A 21,239-nucleotide genomic window follows, 5' to 3' on the forward strand; every position below is an offset into this window, starting at 1 on the left:
TGTTGTTCAGCTAAAAGACTGTATTTCTCTTTCCTAGACTCAAACTTTGAAGTAGAAATATAGAAGCATTAGTACCAATGTCACCAAGAGATAATTCTAATATGTTTATCCTTAGAAAATCTTACAACTTTAATTTGCTAATGCCATGGAAAGCAAGTAGTCTAGGTTAAGTAGTATGGAAAGGGCAATATTTAATAATATAATATAATAACATAATAAGCATTATATTATACATTATTATGTAAAATTTCATTGTAATACTTGTTTCTAGATACTTTTTCTTTAAATTATTTTATCAAAATAACTTCCAGCAATGAATAGAAATTTGTAAAATATATAAAAACACACACACAAAAAAATACTTGGTTCTTCAACTACCTAAGTACAATTTATGTTAACATTTGTGATGTAATCTGTATCACAAATTTAGTCTTAGACATATTTTTAAAATTAAAGTATAGTTAATTTACAATGATTCAGATGGACAACAAAGTGATCCAGTTATATGTATATATTCTTTTTCAGATTCTTTTCCAGTATAGGGTATTACAAGATAATACAAAATAGCTCCCTGTGCTATACAGTAGGTCCTTGTTTATCTATTTTATATATAGTGGTGTGTGTATGTTAATCCCAAACTCCTAATTTGTCCCTCTACCCTTTTCCCCTTTGGTAACCATAAGTCTGTTTTCTATGTCTGTGAGCCTATTTCTGTTGTGTAAACAAGTTCATTTGAATTATTTTTTAAGATTCCACATAGAAGGTATATATTTGTTTTTCTGTATGACTTACTTCACTTAGTATGATTGTCTTCTAGGTCCATCGTTGTTGCTACAAGTATCATTATTTCATTCTTTTTTATGGCTAGGTAATATTCACTTGGATATACATACCACATCTTCTTTATCCAATCATCTGTTAATGTACATTTAGGTTGCGTCCATGTCTCGGCCATTGTAAACAGTGTTGCTATGAACATTGGGGTGCACGTATCTTTTCTCATTAGAGTTCCCTTCGAATATATGTCCAGGAGTGGGATTGCTGGATCATAGGGTAAGTCTATTTTTAGTTTTTTTAAGGAATCTCCATACTGTTTTCCATAATGGCTGCACCAAACTACATTCCCACCAACAGTATGGGAGGGCCCCTTTTTCTCCACACCCTCTCCAGCATTTATTATCTTTAAACTTTTTAATGATAACCATTTTGACTGGTGTGAAGTGATACCTCATTGTAGTTTTGATTTCCATTACTCTAATAATTAGCAACATTGAGCATCTTTTCACGTTCCTGTTGGCTATCTGTATGTTTTCTTTGGAGAAATGTGTATTTAGGTCTTCTACCCATTTGTTGATTGGGCTGTGTTTGTTTTGTTTTGTTTGCTTGCTATTGAGAATTGAGTTATATAAGCTGTTTATATGTTTTGGAAATTATTCCTTGTTGGTTGCATCGTTTACAAATAATTTCTCCCATTCTGTAAATGGTCTTATTGTTTTGTTTATGGTTTCCTTTGCTGTGCAAAATCTTTTAGGGTTAATTAGGTACCATTTGTTTGTTTTTGTTTTGTTTCCATTACTCTAGGAGATGGATCCCCAAAAATATTGCTGCGATTTATGTCAAAGAGTGTTCTGCCTATGTTTTTCTCTAGGAGCTTTAGAGTATTTGGTCTTATCTTGAGGTCTTTAATCCGTTTTGAGTTTATTTTTGTATATGGTGTGAGAAAATGTTCTAATTTCATTCTTCTACATGTAGTTTTCCCAGCAGCACTTATTGAGGAGACTGTCTTTTCTCCAGTGTGTATTCTTGCCTCTTTTGTCCCAGATTAACTGACTATAAGTGCAGGAATTTATTTCTGGGCTTTCTATCCTGTTCCATTGATCTGTGTGTCTGTTTTTGTGCCAGTACCATCCCTTAGCTTTGTGGCATAGTCTGAAGTCAGGAAGTTTTGTGCTATAGCCTGAAGTCAGCTGTGTTCTTCTTTCTGAAGATTGTTTAGTCTAGGTGCGGGTCATTTGTGTTTCCATAAAAATTTTTAAATGTTTTGTTCTAGTTCTGTGAAAAACACCACTGGTAATTTGACAGGGGTTGCACTGAATCTGTATATTGTGTTGAGTAGTATGGTCATTTTAACAATACTGTTTCCTCTAATCCAAGAACACAGTATATCTTTACATGTGTTTATTTCATCTTCAGTCTCTCATCAGCATCTTACAGGTTTCTAAGTACAGGTCTTTTGTCTCCTTAGGTAGGCTTGCTCCTAGGTATTTTATTCTTTTTAATGCGATGGTAAATTGGATTGTTTCCATAACGGCTTTTTCTGATATTTTGTTTTTGGTGTATAGAAATTCAACAATTTCTGTATACTAATTTTGTATCTTGCAAAATTACTGAATTCATCGATGACCTCTAGTAGTTTTCTGGTGGTATCCTTAGGATTTTCTATGTATAGTATCTTGTCATCTGCAAATAGTGACAGTTCTACTTCATTTTCAGTTGGATTCCTTTTTTTTCTCTTCTCTGATTGCTGTGGGGATAAAATAAGACATAATTTTATTTAAGTTATGTTGCATAAAAGTGGCAAGAGAGGGCATCCTTGTCTTGTTCCTGATCTTAGGGGAATGCTTTCAGCTTTTCACCACTGAGTACAATGTTAGGTGAGGATCTAGTCATATATACCTTTATTAAATGTTCGATAGAACTCACCTGTGAAGCCATCTGGTCCTGGACTTTTTGTTGGGAGTTTTTAAATTACTGATTCAGTTTCGGTACTAGTAGCTAGTTTGTTCATATTTTCTATTTCTTCTTGGTTTGTTCTTGGGAGATTGTAACTTTCTATTTGTCCATTTCTTCTAGCTTGTCCATTTTATTGGCATATAGTTGCTCATAGTAGTCTCTTATGAGCCTTTGTATTTCTGCGGTGTTAGTTGTAACTTCTCCTTTTTCATTTCTGATTTTAATGATGTGGACTCACTCTCTTTCTTTCTTGGTGAGTCTGACTAAAGGTTTATCAGTTTTGTTTCTGTACTCATTTAGCCAGTCTGTGTCTCTTGGATGGAGCATGAATCCCTTTACATGTAAGATAACTATCGATCTGTATGCTCTTATTGCCATTTTAAAAAATTGTTTTGGATTTGGTTTTGTGGCTCTTTCCCCCCTCCCCTTCTTTTGTTTTCTTCTCTTGTGATTTGATGACTATTTTCAGTGTTATGTTTGGATTCCTTTTCTTTTTTGTGTGTATATTTATTATAGATTTTTGGTTTGTGGTTACTATGGGGTTTTTGTATAACGGTCTCTCTTTCTCTCTCTGTGTGTGATTATTTTAAGTTTCTGATTCTTTTAATTTCCAAATACATTTTAAATATTCTGCATTTGTACTCTCTTCCTCTCACAATTACTGGTTTTGAGTCCACATTTTACACCTCATTGTTTTGTGTATCCCTTAACTGCTTATTGTGGATACAAATGATTTTACTACTTTTGTTTTTAACCTGTCTATGAGCTATGTATGTGGATGATTTCCTACCTTTACGGTATGTTTGCCTTTACTGGTGAGCTTTTTCATTCCATAATTTCCTTGTTTCTAGTTGTGGCCTTTTCTTTTCCCCCTGGAGAAGTTCCTCTAACATTTGTGGAAAGCTGGTTTGGTAGTGCTGAATTCCTATAGCTTTGGCTTGTCTGTAAAGCCTTTGATTTCTCCATCAAATCTGAATCAAAGTCTTGCTGGGTAGTGTATTCTTGGTTGTAGATTCTTCTCTTTTATCACTTAGAATATAACATGCCACTCCCTTCTGGCCAGCAGTTTTTGCTGAAAAATCAGCTGACAACTTTATGAGATTTCTCTTGGATGCTGTTTTTTTGCTTTTCCCTTGTTGCTTTTAATCTCTTTATCTTTAATTTTTAAAATTTTCATTACAATATATTGTGGCGTGTTCCTCTTTGGTTTAATCTCGTACGGGACCCTCTGCGCTTCTTGGACTTGGGTGATGGTTTCCTTTCCCACGTTAGGCAAGAATTCAGCTATCATCTCTTCCAGTATTTTCTCAGGCCCTTTCTCGCTCTCTTCTCCTTCTGAGACCACTACAATTCAGATATTAGTATGCTTGATGTTGTTCCAGAGGTCTCTGAAGTTCTCATTTCTTGTTTCTGTTCAGCGGCAGTTTGGTATGGGTTCCAGGGTGTCCCAAAGGTTGCTTTGGCCTTCTAGTGTGCAGGGCCAGGGCCCAGCTGGTCCCAGGTTAGGGTCCGCCCTGTGTTGCAGGATTGTAGTTTTCTTGCTTCAGGAATCTTCCCTCTGGTGGGTGAGGCTGGTCTAGAGGCTTGTGCAGGCTTGCTGGTGGGAGGGGCTGGGTCTCGGCCCTCCGGGGGACAGGGTCATCTCTAGGGGCATGTCTAGAGGTTGTTGTGGTCTCAGGAAGACTTTAGGCTGTCTGTTGATAGCTGGGGCTGTGTCCCCACCCAGTGAGTTGTTTGGCCTAAGGTGTCCCTCTGCAGCCTGTGGGCTGTGGGTGGTTCCAGATCTTGAAGCTAATAAGCCAAGATGTCAGCTGCCACAGCAGCAATGTTCATGGGACTGAATGTTCCTCAGTATGACTGCCACCAGTGTCTGTGTCCCCAGGGTGCTCCAAGAGACTCCAAAACCAGCAGGTAGGTCTGGCCCAGGCTCCGATCAAATTACTGCTTTTGCCCTGGGACTCAATGCATGAGATTTTGTGTGCGCCCTTTCAGAGTGATACTTCTATTTCCCCTAATCCTGTGTGGCTCCTGCACGTCAGCCCCACTGACCTTCAAAGCCAAGTGCTCTGGAGCTCTTCTTCCCCCTGCCAGACCCCTGGGCTGGGAAGCCTGATGTGGGGCTCAAAACTCACTCCTGTGGGCAAACCTCTGCAGTGTAATTCTTTTCCAGTTTTGTGGGTTGCCCACCCGGGGGGGGGGTAGGGTATTTGATTATATCATGAATCTGCCCTCCTACCTGTAGTTTCTTCTTTGTCTTTAGTTGTAGCGGATCTTTTCTCATAGGTTCTAGTCTTTTTCATTGAGGTTGTACTGCAGATAGTTGTGATTTTGGTGAGCTCCTGAGAGGAGGCGAGCTCAGAGTCCCTCTACTTCACCATCCTGGCTGGTCTCTCCACTTTATGTTGTTTTTGATTTGAATTTTTTTACCTAATAATTTGTCATTATTATTTCACCATGTCTTTAAATTGGGGCTTCCACCACTAGGCTATTGAGTTATGATTATAATTTGATTATAACATTTCCTGTTGATATCCTGTTTTTGAGCAGTAGAATTATAATCTAAGTAAAGGAATACGCATTGAATGGAGTATGCTGGCAAACACTAAGTTGTTTAAATACAATAAATATATAAAGTCAGGCTCTGTAAGTATAACAAGGCAGGGTGCTTATCTTTAGGAATATGCAGTATACATATGATTAGTATAGAGTACAGGATAAATGTGGGAGATACTATCTGTGCTTGTAGAATTTTTTTTAATGTAAATATTTAAGCTGGCTGTTTAACCTGACTTGAAAGTTGACATGTGACCAATATGGAAGCTTACATTCCAAAAAGAGAAAGAAGATTCAAGTCACAGAAGGTTTGCTGGCAAGTAAAAACTTTGGGGTTAGATAGTAGATTTGGAGCACATTAGGAGGGGCATTTATGCCAGGCTAATGATTCTAAGCACTATATAGGTAATGTATAGTCATGTTAAAACTTTTAAAATTACCATGTAACAATTAAACCATTCACTGAAGAGTAATAACAGACTGCATAGGAAGTGAGTTTTTAGGTAGAGAAACAAGACTGTGTCTCCAAACACGGGGTGAGAGATAATAAGGGAATGTAGCAGTGGCAGATGAGATAGAGAAGGGAGGATGGATTCCAAAGGCATGAGCGATTAATGTTATGGTTATTAAAGAGAATAATGAGATGGAGAATGAAGGAACGCTGCTTGAATGACTAGAGACCTGTTAGTGCAATTAACAGAAATGGGGAATGCACCGGGAGGAGGGGGCTTGGGAAAGATGGTAAATTTATCCAACAGATACATGTTGAGAACAGAGCCAGACACCGTTGTGGGAATAGGACATGTCTCCACCACTCATAGAGCTTCTTGTGTAGGAGCAAAAGAAATGCCAGAAAGTATATTTTTTGTTATTTAGTGTGGTAAGTGTTTTCAGCAATAATTATTCAATCAGAAGTGTTCCTGAATGACATTTAGTAATTCTGCTTTGTTAAATAAGGGAAACATTCTCAGACAGACGTAGGCATTACAAGAACAACACGGGATGATTTATTTTCCAGGGGCAGGTGTGTGGAGTGCCTGGTCTGATGTGGCTGAATCACTGCATGTTCTTAGAGAAGGGAGCGGACATGTGGCTGGTAAGCAGACGAGCAGGGCAGCTGTGCTGAGTTAAGAGATGCTCAGAAGATAGTTGGGTCTTTCTCTACATGTAGGCTAGAACTAAATTGGAAGGGGTAAGAGAGCAAGAGGTTAAGTTTTTTAGACTTAAAAAGTAGTATGTTACTTACATCCTATAAAAGGTAGTATCTTTTAGCAGAATCTTGGGCAGCAGCATGTAATAAGCCGAAGTATGAGTTCTGTTGGTAATGTATGAATATTCACAGGACACAAGATAGATAAAAGGACTGTGGGCCTGTATGTCTCCTTGGGACTAATACACTTTTGATGCTGGGAGTGGATGAGGGAGGAAAATGAATTTGAGAAAAAGGAAGTGTTGGTGGAGAGACACCAAGGAGAATTATCATTTAAAGGGAATTTATCCATTGAAGGAGATCCAGAGGGATAAGCCTGAAATATTACAGTGGGACATTTAAGAAGGAAATGACAACTAGATCAAGTACGATGGACTGAGCTAACAAACACCCGTGTGAACAAGGAAGTGTCAGGCATATAAATACTCCAAGGAAAGAAAAACAGGATAGTGTGGTTAGAAGTGCCCAGGGAGGCTGCTTTAGAGTGGGTGGTCAGGGAGGCCTCTGAGGGGCTGCCATTTAAGCCGAAGCCTGAATGTCATAAAGGAGTGTGCAGGAGAGAGGAGACTGGTTTAGGCACAGGTTCGGAAAATCTACACCATGAACTAGTCCTCTTTGGTTTTTTGTAGACACTTATGGATTCCTTCTCAGGAAAATATTTGTAAATACATAACATGAACATGTAGAACTATAAAGCAAATCAACTATGTTGAAATATATCAGTTATGTAAAAAATTATGCATTTTTGATGTAGTAATATATGCACTTGTAAATTAAATTATTAAAATCAGGAGCTCGCAGGAAGGTCTATAACTCACAATATTAATGAAATATAATGAAGTATAGAAACAATAGTTCAAGATACACTGAATAACTATAATGTGATATGAAAATATCTATACCTCAATTCCTATCAATGACAAAGTAACAACCATGGAACATAATTAAAGAAAAGGCTTAATAAAGAGGTAAAATTTTTCCAATACAAGTTCATATACCCCTGGCCCAAGCCAAAGTTTGGCGATAGTGGAAATTTAAATATTTTTTTAAGGAAAAGTGTGGATAGAGAGAATCTACAAAAGTAGCACAAAATTCTGTATTTGGTACCCAAACTCTGAAGTCTGCAGCCATCATCTTCAGCACTTAGGAATAATGTTCTAACATTTTTTTTTGGTGACATGAAAGGTCCCCAGCTTTTAATGGGGCTCAAAGCAGGAAAGGACAGAATGGTATACAAACACCCTGCCATACGAGCCATACTGTACTGTGGTACCAGTTGTATCTGTGGCGAGAGGATCAAAGCATTGACTATGGCACCTATGGTGGAAATATTCAAACACATACCCCTGGGTTCTGGAGTAGGCCCTAGAATTTGTTCCAAAGAACTATGTACTTACTGCAAACTGGGCCTTTGTAGAATGGAGCTTCTGATCATGTGACATCAAGTGACCAAGCAGTCAGAGGTGGCCATCATGAACTGAGTCCTCTAATATTACTGAAGTAATGTGGCCAGGTGGACCCAGCAGTCATTAGAAATGGAAGGAGTACACCCAGAGTCAGGCATAAGCAGGGACAGGGAGAAAAGGTACTCTGTGTAAGCAGGTGGCCCAGAACCACCCCTTACATCATCTGCCACTGTTGTATCGGTAGATCTCCCCCAAGTCACACCTGTGGCAGTACTGAAGACTCCCCCATAACCAGCTGATGGAGGAGAATACCCCGCAGTAACAGGCTCACTAAAAGGTGGAACTTATGTTAGTGCTCAGTGAAAATGGATGGCTCATCCACTATAGCTCAATTCAGGGATTTCCCTGAAAAGAAGTGGTGTAGGAAAACTCTCACAATAGGCAGAACTCAAGAGTGGTGAATTTAGCACCCACTTTGCGTGGAAAGAGAAACAGCCCAAGGGCACATGAACTAATGGACAGTGATAAGTAGCCCAGCTGACTGGTCACCGGCAGAAAAAACTAAAAATGGAAAACTGGGGACAGGAAGGTCTAGAGAAGTGACAGGTATATGGACCTATGGAATAAACACAAAGTATGAAGATACAAAATCCCGGTCAATGTCCATCAGAGAACATACACTGTCCACAGAAGAGGCACTAACCAACCAAGTTGTTCGACTTCCGCCAGTAGACATCACCCAGGCTCCATGACTGTCCACTCCAGTGCTGGCACAGCGGACGCATGAAGAGTGATGACGTGGGGGCTATGGATGGGCTCTGGAGCACGGGCTGCTACTCACCAATGCTCATCTAGTGACTGCCCCTGTTAAATGTGCAAGTTGTCAGCAAAGGGACCAGTCCTGGACCCTAGTACAGCACTGTACCGTGAAGGGTCCAATCAATTTCTTGGGTGACTACATAGGACCCTCCTACTCTGAAAGCAGCAGCAATTCATCTCGACTGTAATCGACCCACACTCTTGACTTTCATGCCAGCAGAGCCTTGTCTGGACCCACTATCTGAGGGTTTACAGAGTGTTTTATTCACCGACACATAATACCAAATAATTTGATAATTACAGTAGAGGACACATGGCAGTGGAAACATGACTAAAGGATCCACTGGTTATTTCCCATATACAAGACCATAAAGAAGCCTCTAGCTTGGAAGCACAGTACTTTGACCTTTTCAAGACACAGTTTGGAAATGATACCCTGCCAGGATTCTCCTCTAGGACTGCACCATCCTCAGGACTGAGTGTACACTCTGAATCACACACCATTAGCCGCTTTGTCTTCAAATAGAATACATGGATCTGGAACCCAAGTGGTAGACGTCACAGTGATCTTACTCACCATCACTCCCAGTGACATACTTGTGGAACTTGTGCTTCTCATTGCCACAAATTTAGGGTCTGTGGATTGAGAAGTTCTGGTTCCCGAAGGAGAATCCTTCCCCGATGGACATAAAGATAGTCCCATTGAAATCTAGGCTATAGCTATTAATCGTTACTTCAGGCTCCTTTGCTAAAGACTATGAGGGAAGTAAATGAGTTGCCATAGTGGAAGGGGTGATTGACTGACTTCAGTCTTTAAAAATGGGTACAGTTTTGCTACAAGAGGGAATCAGAAAGTGTTAGTTTATTATGAGGTTAGTCGGTGGGTCGTCTTTTGGAGAGTAACTAGTACTCTCATCCCTTCCAACTAGTAGCTCTGTTAACTAGGTTTGTCTCCTGGGGGGATCCAAACCTGTATCTCCATGGGATTTGAGGGGAGGAAATTTTACCCTGTGGTTAAGAAGGATAGATCATTAACAGAGAGTGAACCCTACAGATTGGGTAAGAATGTAAACACCTGCAACAATCTCTGGGTGAAATGGGAATTAGTATAAAAGTTGCTCCAGCCACTGTCATGTTGATAATGGCATTTGTTAATAGAGTTAGACCATTTAATTTTTTCTGGCTAATCATTGAGAGCCAAGGGAAAATAACAGCAAAATTCATTGGTTGGAGTAGACCAGAGATAGAGATTGACAATCTAAAAAGTACAAGGATATCCAAGAGGCAAGGCATTTGAGGATGGTATTAGGACAAATTGCACATGTTAGTTTTTGTAGGGAAGAGAAATACAGATTGGCAATGAACATATAAAAGGAGAAAGGAACTAAATATCAACAAAGTGTGTTGAGTTACATAAGGGACTGTTACTGACAAGATAATTACAAGCTGTCATCACAAAATATAAAGAAAGGAGGCAAAGTAAAATATTTGCACAACAGAAAATGGACAGAATTAATGACAGGAAAAGTACCTGAGGGTTCTTAATAAAATACATAATGTGACTTATCTATGGTAGCCCTTGAAGGTAAAGACGAACTGCTTTGTGTTATTGATACTGAAAGTAATTTTGGTTTAGACTTAGACAAAAAGAGTAGTTTAAGATAAATGCATTGGAAAAATAATGCATTTTTGGTCTTCTATACATTATTTTTTCATCAAGAAAAGGTGAGAAAATCTTAGTAATGAACCATGTCTCAGATTTTCACTAACCATGATAAAATTTGTTTAAATATGACAATAGGGTCCTTCAGGCTAGAATACTTCAAGTTTAGTTTCCTTAATTTGGAATATATCCTTTGCTTTAATCAAGGAAGATCAGTTACTTTCCACAGAATTTGTCTCCATATATGATAGACACAGTTATTGAAATAAAACACACAATACTCTCCAAACTGTCAAATAACAGAATAATAGCATTAAATAAACTTGTTTCTTCTAAGTTTCCCAGATAAACTGATGCCATCTGTATTTCAGATCCAAGTCATTCATTAAATGAGACTATTGTGAGGAGTATCCTGTGCTTTTTCCAGGTTACAAGTGGACATCACAATTTTACATACTGATTTGTGTTGCCCATAGCAAAATCTGTTTTTTTAAATTGAAGTATAATGGACATACATTATAGCAGTTTCAGGTGTACAACATCATGATTTGATATTTGTATATATCACAATAAGCCTAGTTAACATCTGTCACTATACTTAGAGAATTTTCTTTTCCTAAGATGAGAATTTTTAAGATTTATTCTCTTAGCAATTTTCATATGTGCAGTACAGTATTAGCTACAGTCGCCATGCGAGACATCACATACCCATAACATATGTGTTTTACAGCTGGAAGATTGTACCTTTTGCATCTCTTCACCCATTTCACTGACCCCTAACTCCCACCTCTGGCAACCACCAATCTGTTCAATCCATGGCACAAAGTCTCTGCTTTGATAGATTTTAACAAGCAGTATCTATCCACCTGTGATGACTTTTTAGCAGATGACATCATCTCTTAATTGTATCAATCTGAACACATCCTTACCACCAGGAAAACTTAATAGGCCCGTCTACACACCCGTTGGTATATAATCCCAAGAATGTATTACATACAGACTTTGAGGTTTTTTTGTTTCCTATTCCTAAACATATTGGCACTCAAGGCTGCTTAAACAAGCATCAACAAAGGTGCCTGTCTTCTTTGAAGTTATTTTCCACGGAAATCACAGCCACTGACCCAATGATTTAGAAAGATTAAATTGTGCTTATTTTATGGCATTCTAAAACAGCAGGGTTAAATACTGGGCCAGCTGCCAGCCGTGCAGCACCCACACTTTCATGTTTGCCTGCCAGACCCATCCGCACGAATTATTCTGGAGCAGAAATGTGCAATGGCGCCATTCTGCAGAGCAGAAATGAGTTTTGGAGTTCTAATGCTTTGATGAATGGATAATTCAAATGTTATTCACTTTTACATGCATGCACAACACTTTTTTAGATTATTGGATTTTAGTTGCTGGAGGCAAGTTTTTTCCTTCTCTCTTGGAGGAAAGACATCCCCTACACTAGTTAAGTTTCTTTTTATTTTGTTCCAGAGGAATGTGGGATCCCTTTCTCTGACTATCAAAAATCAAGATGTACTTAGCGACTTTATTTCTAGCAGAAGCTGTATCTATATATTCATATTGGTGCATAAATGTATATATACACACACATTAGATCATTTATTCTATGTTAATTTACACTAAAAACATGTTCTTTTCTGAACTCTGCCATAGTCATTAGGCTGAGGCATGGCTGTACGTTCACTCCAGGCTCCTTGATAGCAGGATCAAATAGCTCCAGGTGGTGCAGATCTCTGTCCACGGGTCTACAGAGAGGACCCACAGCCTCACACTCAAGCCCACAGTCTATATACAGCCACTCGGGTAAAACTTCATTAATAATATGAATGATTTAAAATACAAGAAGAGCAACGACAAGTCTAAGCAAGTATACACTCAAGGAAATAATGGTGACAAGAAAGCATACCTGGGAGTTTTCAGACAAGAGAAGCCACCGTCTTTACTAAAGGCTGGGAGGTACTTTTTTTGGAGAAGGCAGGTCTTGACGCCAACTTAGAGAATATTGGGGATTTCCCCAGATGCAGAAGGAAAGCAATATTGTATACTAGCGAAATATTTTCTATAAAAACAGGGATGGAGACCTGTGGGTTGCAGAGAGGGAACCACAAGAGGTTGCCTAGATTGATTTTCTGAAGAAATACAAAAAGAAATAAGGTGAAAAAAGAAAGGTGGGTCCATGTGTTTGTAGGTTGGGAATGCCACGCTGAATAGCATGGCATTAATCCTTCTGAACAAGGGAGAGAATGAACACTATTGAGCAGGACTAAGGATACAAAGCTAAACCAGTACTTTCAGAAGACTTATGATGTTCTACAGGGTGGAATGAAGGGTAATCTGCACGTAGGCAGGCAGATTCCTCAAGACAAGGCTATGGATGAAGTGCTGGAAGGTAACCAGAGCATCGTAAAATGCCAACACACAGAAATTAGTGGACAACAGTAAAATCAAGAAGACCTGGGAACTGAGTGTGTGGGGAGCAAAACATCACCAGTTGATGGTGAGGGAATATGGCAGTGACAGAATATAGCTTGTATCAACCAACATTTTTGGAAACATTGAGAGTCAATAAATATAAGATGTACCCTTCTCAGGAGTTACCTTAGCAGTGCAGTCACCAGTGCAGTCAAGATGAGAGAGGAGACATGAGTGGATTAGGGAGAGATTGGAGAGCAGAGCCTAGTGAGTGATAAAGTCATTTTAGTTTGAGTCCAAAGGAAACTAAACAAAAATGGCTGGGAAAAAATTAAGTCATGTGCTTTAAGGCTTCTTAGAATGGATTGTACTGAAGGGAGAAGACAAAATGTTTTCCTATATTGGTTCAATTACCATTAAAATTAAAAAATTATAGCAAACTTTTCATCATTTGTTTACTCATTTTTGTGGCAACATTTCATTCTAATACTAAATAGCAGCTGTGCTCCATACAGGTTTGCGAGTTGCTTCATTCCAGGCAGGTAGCTGATCTTTGTCATCTCTTTCCTTGGGGGTTTTTTGCAGAGCAGAAAACAAGCTGCGTAAAGCAGACTCCTTCTAAAATCAGTGAAGGTAGAGTGTTGGGGTCCAGTAGGGGCAAGGGAGAGGGGTATGCCTTTAAGAAACAGAAAAATATGCGGTTTTTCTCTGACCCCAGAGAGGGACAAAGATCACATAACCCTCTAGAACTTTGCTGACATTCTCAGCTTCTCAGCCTTTCTGAAGATTCCCAAAGAGGAGCATCAGGGCTTCTGAGACCACCAAGACCACAGGCCTCCCTGCAGCAGCCAGCGTCAAGTGTCCACAGGGGACCAGAGCAATTTCCCATTTCTTACCTCTGGGACCTTTGTATTACCCGGTCTAGGCGGGGCCCCAGAAAAACTGAGGTTGCATCTTACACCAGCCTTGCAGGACACAAACGCAGTTTTGAAATGAGTTTGATTAAATAAAAAAATAGAAGAGAAACTCAGTTTTGAAATGCGTTTGATTAAACAAAAAAATAGAAATACAACTTTCTTATTTTTTTATGACTTATCAATGGTAATTAGTTAAGTTGGAGAATAAAAGATCCAAAGTAGTGGGGTTTTTTTCTGTTCTTTCTTCAACCTATCCATATATACAATACACTTCAAATTTTTTTCCGTCCTGGAATTCATGTTACAACCCTCTACCGCGTTAAGGGCTGAGTGGTGATGTAACACAAAAGGATTTACTTAATGGTACCAACATTTTTGGATGTTCTGTTTGTTCTCATCATTCTTTCACACTATGAATGGGGTAGCTGAACTGTGCAGAAGAGTTTATCAGAAATCCACACTCAGGCTCTGAGCAGCTTGGCCTTAGAGGAGCTGAACACTTCTTTATTGGATCTCAAGTCACACGAGATGCCAGCAATCACAGTTCTCTTACTAAGCATAAAACACTCGGTGAGATACCACGTTTATGCTTAGACCAAAGTACTCCAGACTCTCCCAAATGAATCCTGATCATTTACACTTGAAAACATTTTGTAATTAATGCATTCTCATTATGTTTATGCTAGGCCATTACAAGTCATTTTTGAAGACATCTGAAATAGAGCAAAAATTCTACAACAAAAATAAAACCATGGAGGATAGTATTTTCCCCTTATATAAAAAATGTTTCATTATTTTTTCTTCTTAAATCAAGAAGGCCTCATAGAATCAGAATCAATGTCCTTGTTTTAAAAATCATTTGCTCTTCTACAGTATTACTAGAAGACTAATAAAATGTGTATTACATTATAATTGAAATCTTAACCGCCCTGGGAAAAAGTAAATGTGTCATGTTGTGTGAAGTGATGTTGAAATCTTGCCATACATGGTCCCAGTCAAGCCTGAAAACCTGTTATCTTTTTTTTATTAATGTCTAAGTCATCTGCATTTTTGATAACTTCAGTAAGCCTCACGACTGTCAACGTTTGCCACTGACTTTTACTTTCCCCCAAATTATTTTTGACATTTTGGTTTCCACTTAACAAGTAAGTAAGCTTCCATTCTTGGAGACATTACTTAATAGATACCACATGTCCAAGACCATACGTAAACATCATTTACTGCAAAACAGGTTAATAACAGTGCAGATACTGTTGCTATAGTCCCGTATTATGCAAATGAGAGCAAACTATTTTTGTTGTATTATTTGAACTCACTGAAAACCAACAGAGGTCATCGCACTACAGGTGGGGATTAACACAAACTTAAATGTGTACTAATCTCCCTGTGAGGAAGGAAGCTTGAGCAAATGCTCTGTGGCAGCTGCTCGTTTCAGGATACAGCCAAATGCTACCAACAGAAGGGAATACTTAGGAGACCAATTTGAATTAACACGTTTGGAAATTTAGTGAAAGTATAAACACATACGAAGTTGAAAAGAACCATACATATAAGTCTTACTTGGAGCTACACTTTTCTTTTGTAGATTTTCCCTGATAGTTCCATTTCTAGAAATTCTATCCAGGCCCATAGTCTAGATGTGGTTCTCTATAATGACAGCTTATTGGTGTATCAATCAAAAAAATCTTCTCAACTTTCTGTGATGCAGGCTAATAAAACATGATCACTTTTCCTGAATAAGTTGAAATACACCTCTCGGGACTGATACAAAATAAAAGTGATTCCCTCTTTGGGACAATTAGCTCGAAAGAAGGCAAAGAAGGAAACTATTACATGCCCCCGTTTAGTATGAAAGGATCCAGGATTTGGACTAGGAAAGGAAGACAAGGGAAAGGAGATGGTAAAGAAAGCAAGGGAGAGGGCTTAATCACAATCGTAGAAGCCAGAATTAGTCATTTGTGTAAAGAGAGTATTAGGAGACTGGTTTTATCAGACCAAGATATGCTATTTACAGCAACGTTAAAAGTTGGAAAACTTGTTACATGATAATCAGCCCCTGAAAAGATAAATGTTTGTTATTGTTGTAACCTCTTCTCTTTTTTATGGGATTTCAGAAGAACATTGGTTTGTGGAGCTTTACCATTTGTGTTTCATTTTTGCACTCTGTGATGTAACAGACGTTAAGCACTGGTACGCGACAGGCACTGCACTAGGCACTGGGGATACTCATGCGGTTCCTGCCTTCGTGGACTTTACAGTATCTGGTAGCTGTGTGCTAATTTAAATTTGAAAAATGCTTTCACTTGCTTTCCATTTTTCTCATATCCTGCTTTTCAGTGTACTCTTCTTTGGCAACAGGACCTTGATATTCATGGCAATGAACTTGTTTTAAAGAGGAGGTGATTTTTCACATATAAGGAATTATATTTTGAATAATGTAACGATGACTGTCTTAGCCTGGCTGCCATAACAAAATACCATAGACAGCATGGGTTAACTAACAGAAGTTTCTTTGCTTATAGCTCTGGTGTCTGGAAGTCGGAGATCAGGATGACAGCAGGGTAGAGTTCTGATGAGATCTCTCTTCCTAGGCTAGCTATGGCCACACCTCCTGGCTGTGTCCTCACATGATGCAGAGAGAGTAAGTACTCTGATGTTTCTTCTTCTAAGGGCGTGTATTCCATTATGAGGGCCCCACCCTCAAGACCTAATCTGGACCTAATTACCATTTATATTATTATGGTTAATATTATTTTCATTTCTTGCTTTATAGCCCAGTGATCATAATTCGTATAGTATTCCATATTAATTTTCTACTTTTCCTTGAATTTCAAATAATTTTTGTCCTATAAAATTGAAGTTACATAATTAGGTATTTAGAATTGAAGCTTTTATCACTGTGATCAATTGAACCTTTTATCACCATGAAAATTTCCTTTTTCTCTCTACTAATGCTTTCTGCCTTATACACTTCGATATTACTATCACTACAGTTGCTTTTTGTGTGTGTCTAGTTTCTGCTTTTCATATTTTTCTATTTTTTAGTTTAGATGTATCTCTTGTAACAAGCATAACATTGTTGCTGTTGTTGATAAATTCAGTATGAAAATCTTTGATTTTAATAAAGAATTTAATATATTTATATCTATAATTATTGACCTATTTGTTTAAATCTATACTTTATAATTTATTTATAATATTTTCCACATTTGTATATTTGCTTTTTTGAATATTTTTATTATTTAATCTCAGCTCATTTGCTTGAAAATTGTAACTGATTACACTGAAGTTAGAACTTACTCTAAGCATGTGTATAGGGAACTTTTCACCACCATTCAGGACTCCCTTTGATTTGCAACCCAGTTACTAGCTGTTTTTTTCAGAGAGAAACACATGACAAATACCACTGAATATTGAACACTTTGCCAGGAGGGTACAATTGAAATAATCCAATATAAGAATAGTATTTTCCACAAGCTTTGTATTTTACTTTAAAAATTCATATGGTTTTCCTCACAGTGTACTTGTTTGCTTTAATATTTAAAAAGTTAGGTAACTCTGAAGAAAAAATAATTTAAAAATAAATGAAAACAAGCAACTCCTCTTAGTCATTTGATGTAATGCTATATTACTGGCCCAATCGATTCTTAAAAAGTGAGATGAATGCAAAGAGATTTGATCTTGCATTTTGAGATTATCACTGTCATGATTCAACTTTTCCGTCTCAGTATCACAGTATTTAAGAGTCAGAGTCACAGAAATGGGTATTTGCAAGTGCGTATTTTTTATCCACTGTTTTTCAAGCTGTCAGAGTAGCCATGAAGCACCACCAGAAATGTGCTGGCTTTGGAAGAGATAAAAATTGTATAATTTTGTAGTTGGGAAGGCTTCTGTCTCAGTCACTTCCTATTTAAATAGCCAACCACATTGCTTGGCACAGGCTCAGGACTCAGGAAATGGACATTGTTGTGGTGGTGGTTTTTGTTATGATTATCTTTAGTTCTGGACTGTTTATACCTTAATGATGCCTAATAGCTTAGACCCAGAAGGAATGTGATGCAACTCTGAGAGCAGTCCTTTTCTTTAGAAAAGCTACTGTCTAACTTAAGATGTACTTTTAAAAATCTTTTGCCCTTCTAAAACCACAGTTAAGAAAATGAAAATGGAAAAAAAAAAAAAACACAACAGCCTGGTGGAAACTATTCACAACACATATATCAGACAAAGATTTGTATCAAGACTATGCAGAGTTCTTCTAAGTAAATTACAAACAACCACCACTACCGAAAGAATAAAAGATGTGAACAGATACTTAACAGAACACTTCAAATGATGAATAAACACAGGAAAACAGTCTGAATATTAGAGAAATTCAAATTAAATCTACAACGAGATACTACTACACACCTACAAGAGTGGTTAAAATTAAGAAGACTGGCTATACCAAACGTTTGTGAAAATATGGAGCAATTGGAACTCTCATACAACGCACAAAGGAATCAAAAATTGTACAATCATTTGGAAGACAGCTTGGCAATTCCTTAAAAAGTTAAAAATTCTTTCCTATGCCCAGTCCTTCCAGTCCTAAGTATATGCCCAAGAGAACCAAAAGCATGCATCTGTATAAAACTTGTGCCAAAATGTTCAAAGCACCTTTATGTGTAATACCAAAAACTGGTTCCTCAACAGATGAACTGATAAATAATTGTTATGTATCTGTACGATGTAATACTATTCGACATAAAAAGGAATTAACTCCTGAGACACAACAAAAAAATAGTGAAGTAATCTAGCATTCATAGGTAGCTTCATGGTTCCAGAGAGTGACGATAAGCAAAAGTATGATTAATTATGAAAATACTGAAACATTGACATCTAAGGTTGAAATAAACTTTAAGTAGCCACCTCCTCTTATAGTATTCAAAAAAAAAAAAGTTGATTTCCAGGCAAATAGTTATCCACATTAGTGAATTCTGAGGATACTTATAAAACACACTTACCTAAGCAAACAGAACTTTGTACACATAAACCTTAGTGTATGCATATTTCAAATTTCAGCTATTTTCTTTTGATGCTAAGCAAATAATGAATGACTGGGCTTGGTTATGTGTAGTGGTCCACAAAACAGGTAATATTTTTTACGATAATCTTCTTATATACAATATTTACTATCTTGTGTTATTTTTAAAGTATGTTAATATTTACCTTAAAAAAGCTCTGATACTACTTGCAACAATGTAGTTTTAAGAAAAATTGGTATGAGCAAAGTTGCATAGTAAATTGACTTCCCTCTATTTTTTTTTTTTTTTAACTTTTCTAACATCTGCTCTTTGCTTCCAAACAAACAGGATCCGATCCCTCCCTCTAGCTTCCATACCATGAAGCCTCTCACCAAACTTTTATTACTTGAAGTCACTGTGACTTGGAGTTCACTGGCTACCACAGCGTAAGCTAGCATATCCTGAGTGATACATTATCATACATTCCATTGTCACAGGGGCATCCTAGTGCATTGCTTTAATCTTTGGTTTGTAATCCATGAGAGCGACTGTAATGGTAGTTTCTGTCATGGGACAGGGACCAAGAGATCTTATGCAGACGAATAATTGGGCAAATAGAAGCCATGCACACGCCTCAAAGCATGCTGTAAGCAGCTACGTATTCAGCATACTTGCAGTTGGTTGCTGATGGTGTTTTAATTGATGGATATTTTTGTGTTTTCAGGTTTTGGCTGAGAATGGAAATACTGTGAACTAAAATTTCTATCTGCCCCAAACCCCCATCTTTTCACAGCATTTTTTTTTTTTTTAACATTTAGATTCTCAACTACAAATGTAGCTGGGTGGAAGTCATTGACTGCACAATTTACTACAGCTCAACGCTGGGGGAGGGTTCTTTCCTCTAACAAATGAGATTAGTTTAAAATGAAGAAGTCCGAGGAAGCTACGCTTCAGTGATCGAAAAGCTTAGAAATAAAACCTCAGCACTTATATTGATAACATTGTCCAAGCTTCCCTGAAAACACTTTCTAAAGCTTAAGCAGGAAAAATGCATTGTAAGAGTGATGACAGCAGCTCACCAATAATTCTATAAAATATGACTAATAGTATTGGAACAATAAAGATTTTAGATTTTTTTTCAGGGGAGGAAACACACAAACACAATGACTGGTTTTTGGTTACAGACAAATCATATCTAACTTCTTAATGTGAAAGTCTGCTACCTGCCAGAAACTCAAAAACTCTTTTGTGAACAATTTTTCAAAGACTGTCCAGTCTATCCCTAAGTAAAGTGAGACTTCAAATCAGCAGAGAATTAAAATATATTTACTTAAAAAAGAAAAAAGACTCATGCAGAAGGGCATCTGATGTTTTACAGACATTCCAACACCTTCAGGAAATTTGAACTCACACCAAAGGGTCTGATAGTCATTTGAGTCTCCATCTGTACTGGAACACATGTGCACACACAATGCACACTGAATCACTCCAATGGAAAAAAAAAAAACAAAACTGGTCTTAAATAATAGAAGTCCTCTACCATTTCTCTTAACCGCAACTGCTCTGGCGGCTTGAAACAGAGTGACTTAGGGTGATCTGGTCATAAACCTTCCTTTGGTGCTAGAAGCCACGATGCTGAGCTCTAAGCAGCTCTGCTCCAGGGACACAGTGACTGTAAACTACATAGCCCAGAAGAAATCTAAGACTTGGGCAATTTGGGGAGCGAACTAAGAAGGAGGCAGTACTTGTTCTGATTTATCTCAGTCAACTGCTTCTCAGTGTCTTCTGTTATTTGCTTCCTGTTTTCAGCTTGTTGTCAGAATTTGGATGTACTAAAATTACTTTGCACAATTCTTTCTTGTAAACAAAAATATCTCTGCCATTTTCAAATCCCTGATCTCTATAAAAAAATCTTCTAGTATTTAGGAATAAAACAAAAGGAAACTTTCAATTATGTTGTGGTGAATTCACTATTAGATTGTTTCGGGGCAATGTATGTTAAAGACATTAAATTAATTGCCACAATTTATTATAGTGTTACTGTCCTGGGTACTTGTAACCTAATGTACATCATCTCATTTAATCTTTAAAGCAAACCTACTATTACCACCCCCATTCAACAGATGAGAAAACTGAGTCTTAAGAAGGTTGCTACTTGTCCCAGGTCACACAGCTTGGAAAACAGGCAGAAGATGGGATCCAAACTCAGCCCTAACTCCTAACTACTGTTCTGTGTTGCCTTCTTAGGTGTTCCTTCCTTTTCTACTTTTATAAAATTGTTAGTTTCTCTTGAAAGTGTTACTTAACCTCCTAAGTTGGTCCTTAACAAGGGTACTCCTGCCCAGTGTCATTTGAGCTAATAGAATGAGAATGAATTGGGTTCAGAAGCAAAGGAAAGCTTTATTCTTTGATCAAAGAATGGAGATGGGAGAGCTCTCGCTCCAGAGCACATGCTCTCCCCGGCAGGCTGGGGGCGGGGCTGCTTTACAGGGACCTTGTCAGCCGGGAGGCGGAGTT

At 37.9% G+C, this 21,239-nt stretch overlaps 1 protein-coding gene across 16 annotated transcripts in view; it reads left to right on the forward strand.

The window, feature by feature from the left end:
• The window catches only part of CRPPA (CDP-L-ribitol pyrophosphorylase A), a 331,012-nt gene extending 310,339 nt beyond the window's left edge, over positions 1-20,673 (forward strand). For 13 of the 16 annotated variants that reach the window (XM_032483917.1, XM_032483901.1, XM_032483903.1 and 10 more), the window contains one exon: positions 16,245-16,363. The gene's annotated coding sequence lies outside the window, so the exon portion shown is untranslated. Of the gene's footprint in view, positions 1-6,304; positions 6,383-16,244; positions 16,364-19,446 lie in introns of those variants that run through there. The other 3 variants (XM_032483907.1, XM_032483909.1, XM_032483906.1) reach the window with 3 other exon arrangements.
• The last annotated feature ends 566 nt before the right edge of the window (positions 20,674-21,239 follow it).

The sequence above is a fragment of the Camelus ferus genome, chromosome 7, assembly GCF_009834535.1.
Source record: "Camelus ferus isolate YT-003-E chromosome 7, BCGSAC_Cfer_1.0, whole genome shotgun sequence".
Classification (NCBI taxonomy): domain Eukaryota; kingdom Metazoa; phylum Chordata; class Mammalia; order Artiodactyla; family Camelidae; genus Camelus; species Camelus ferus.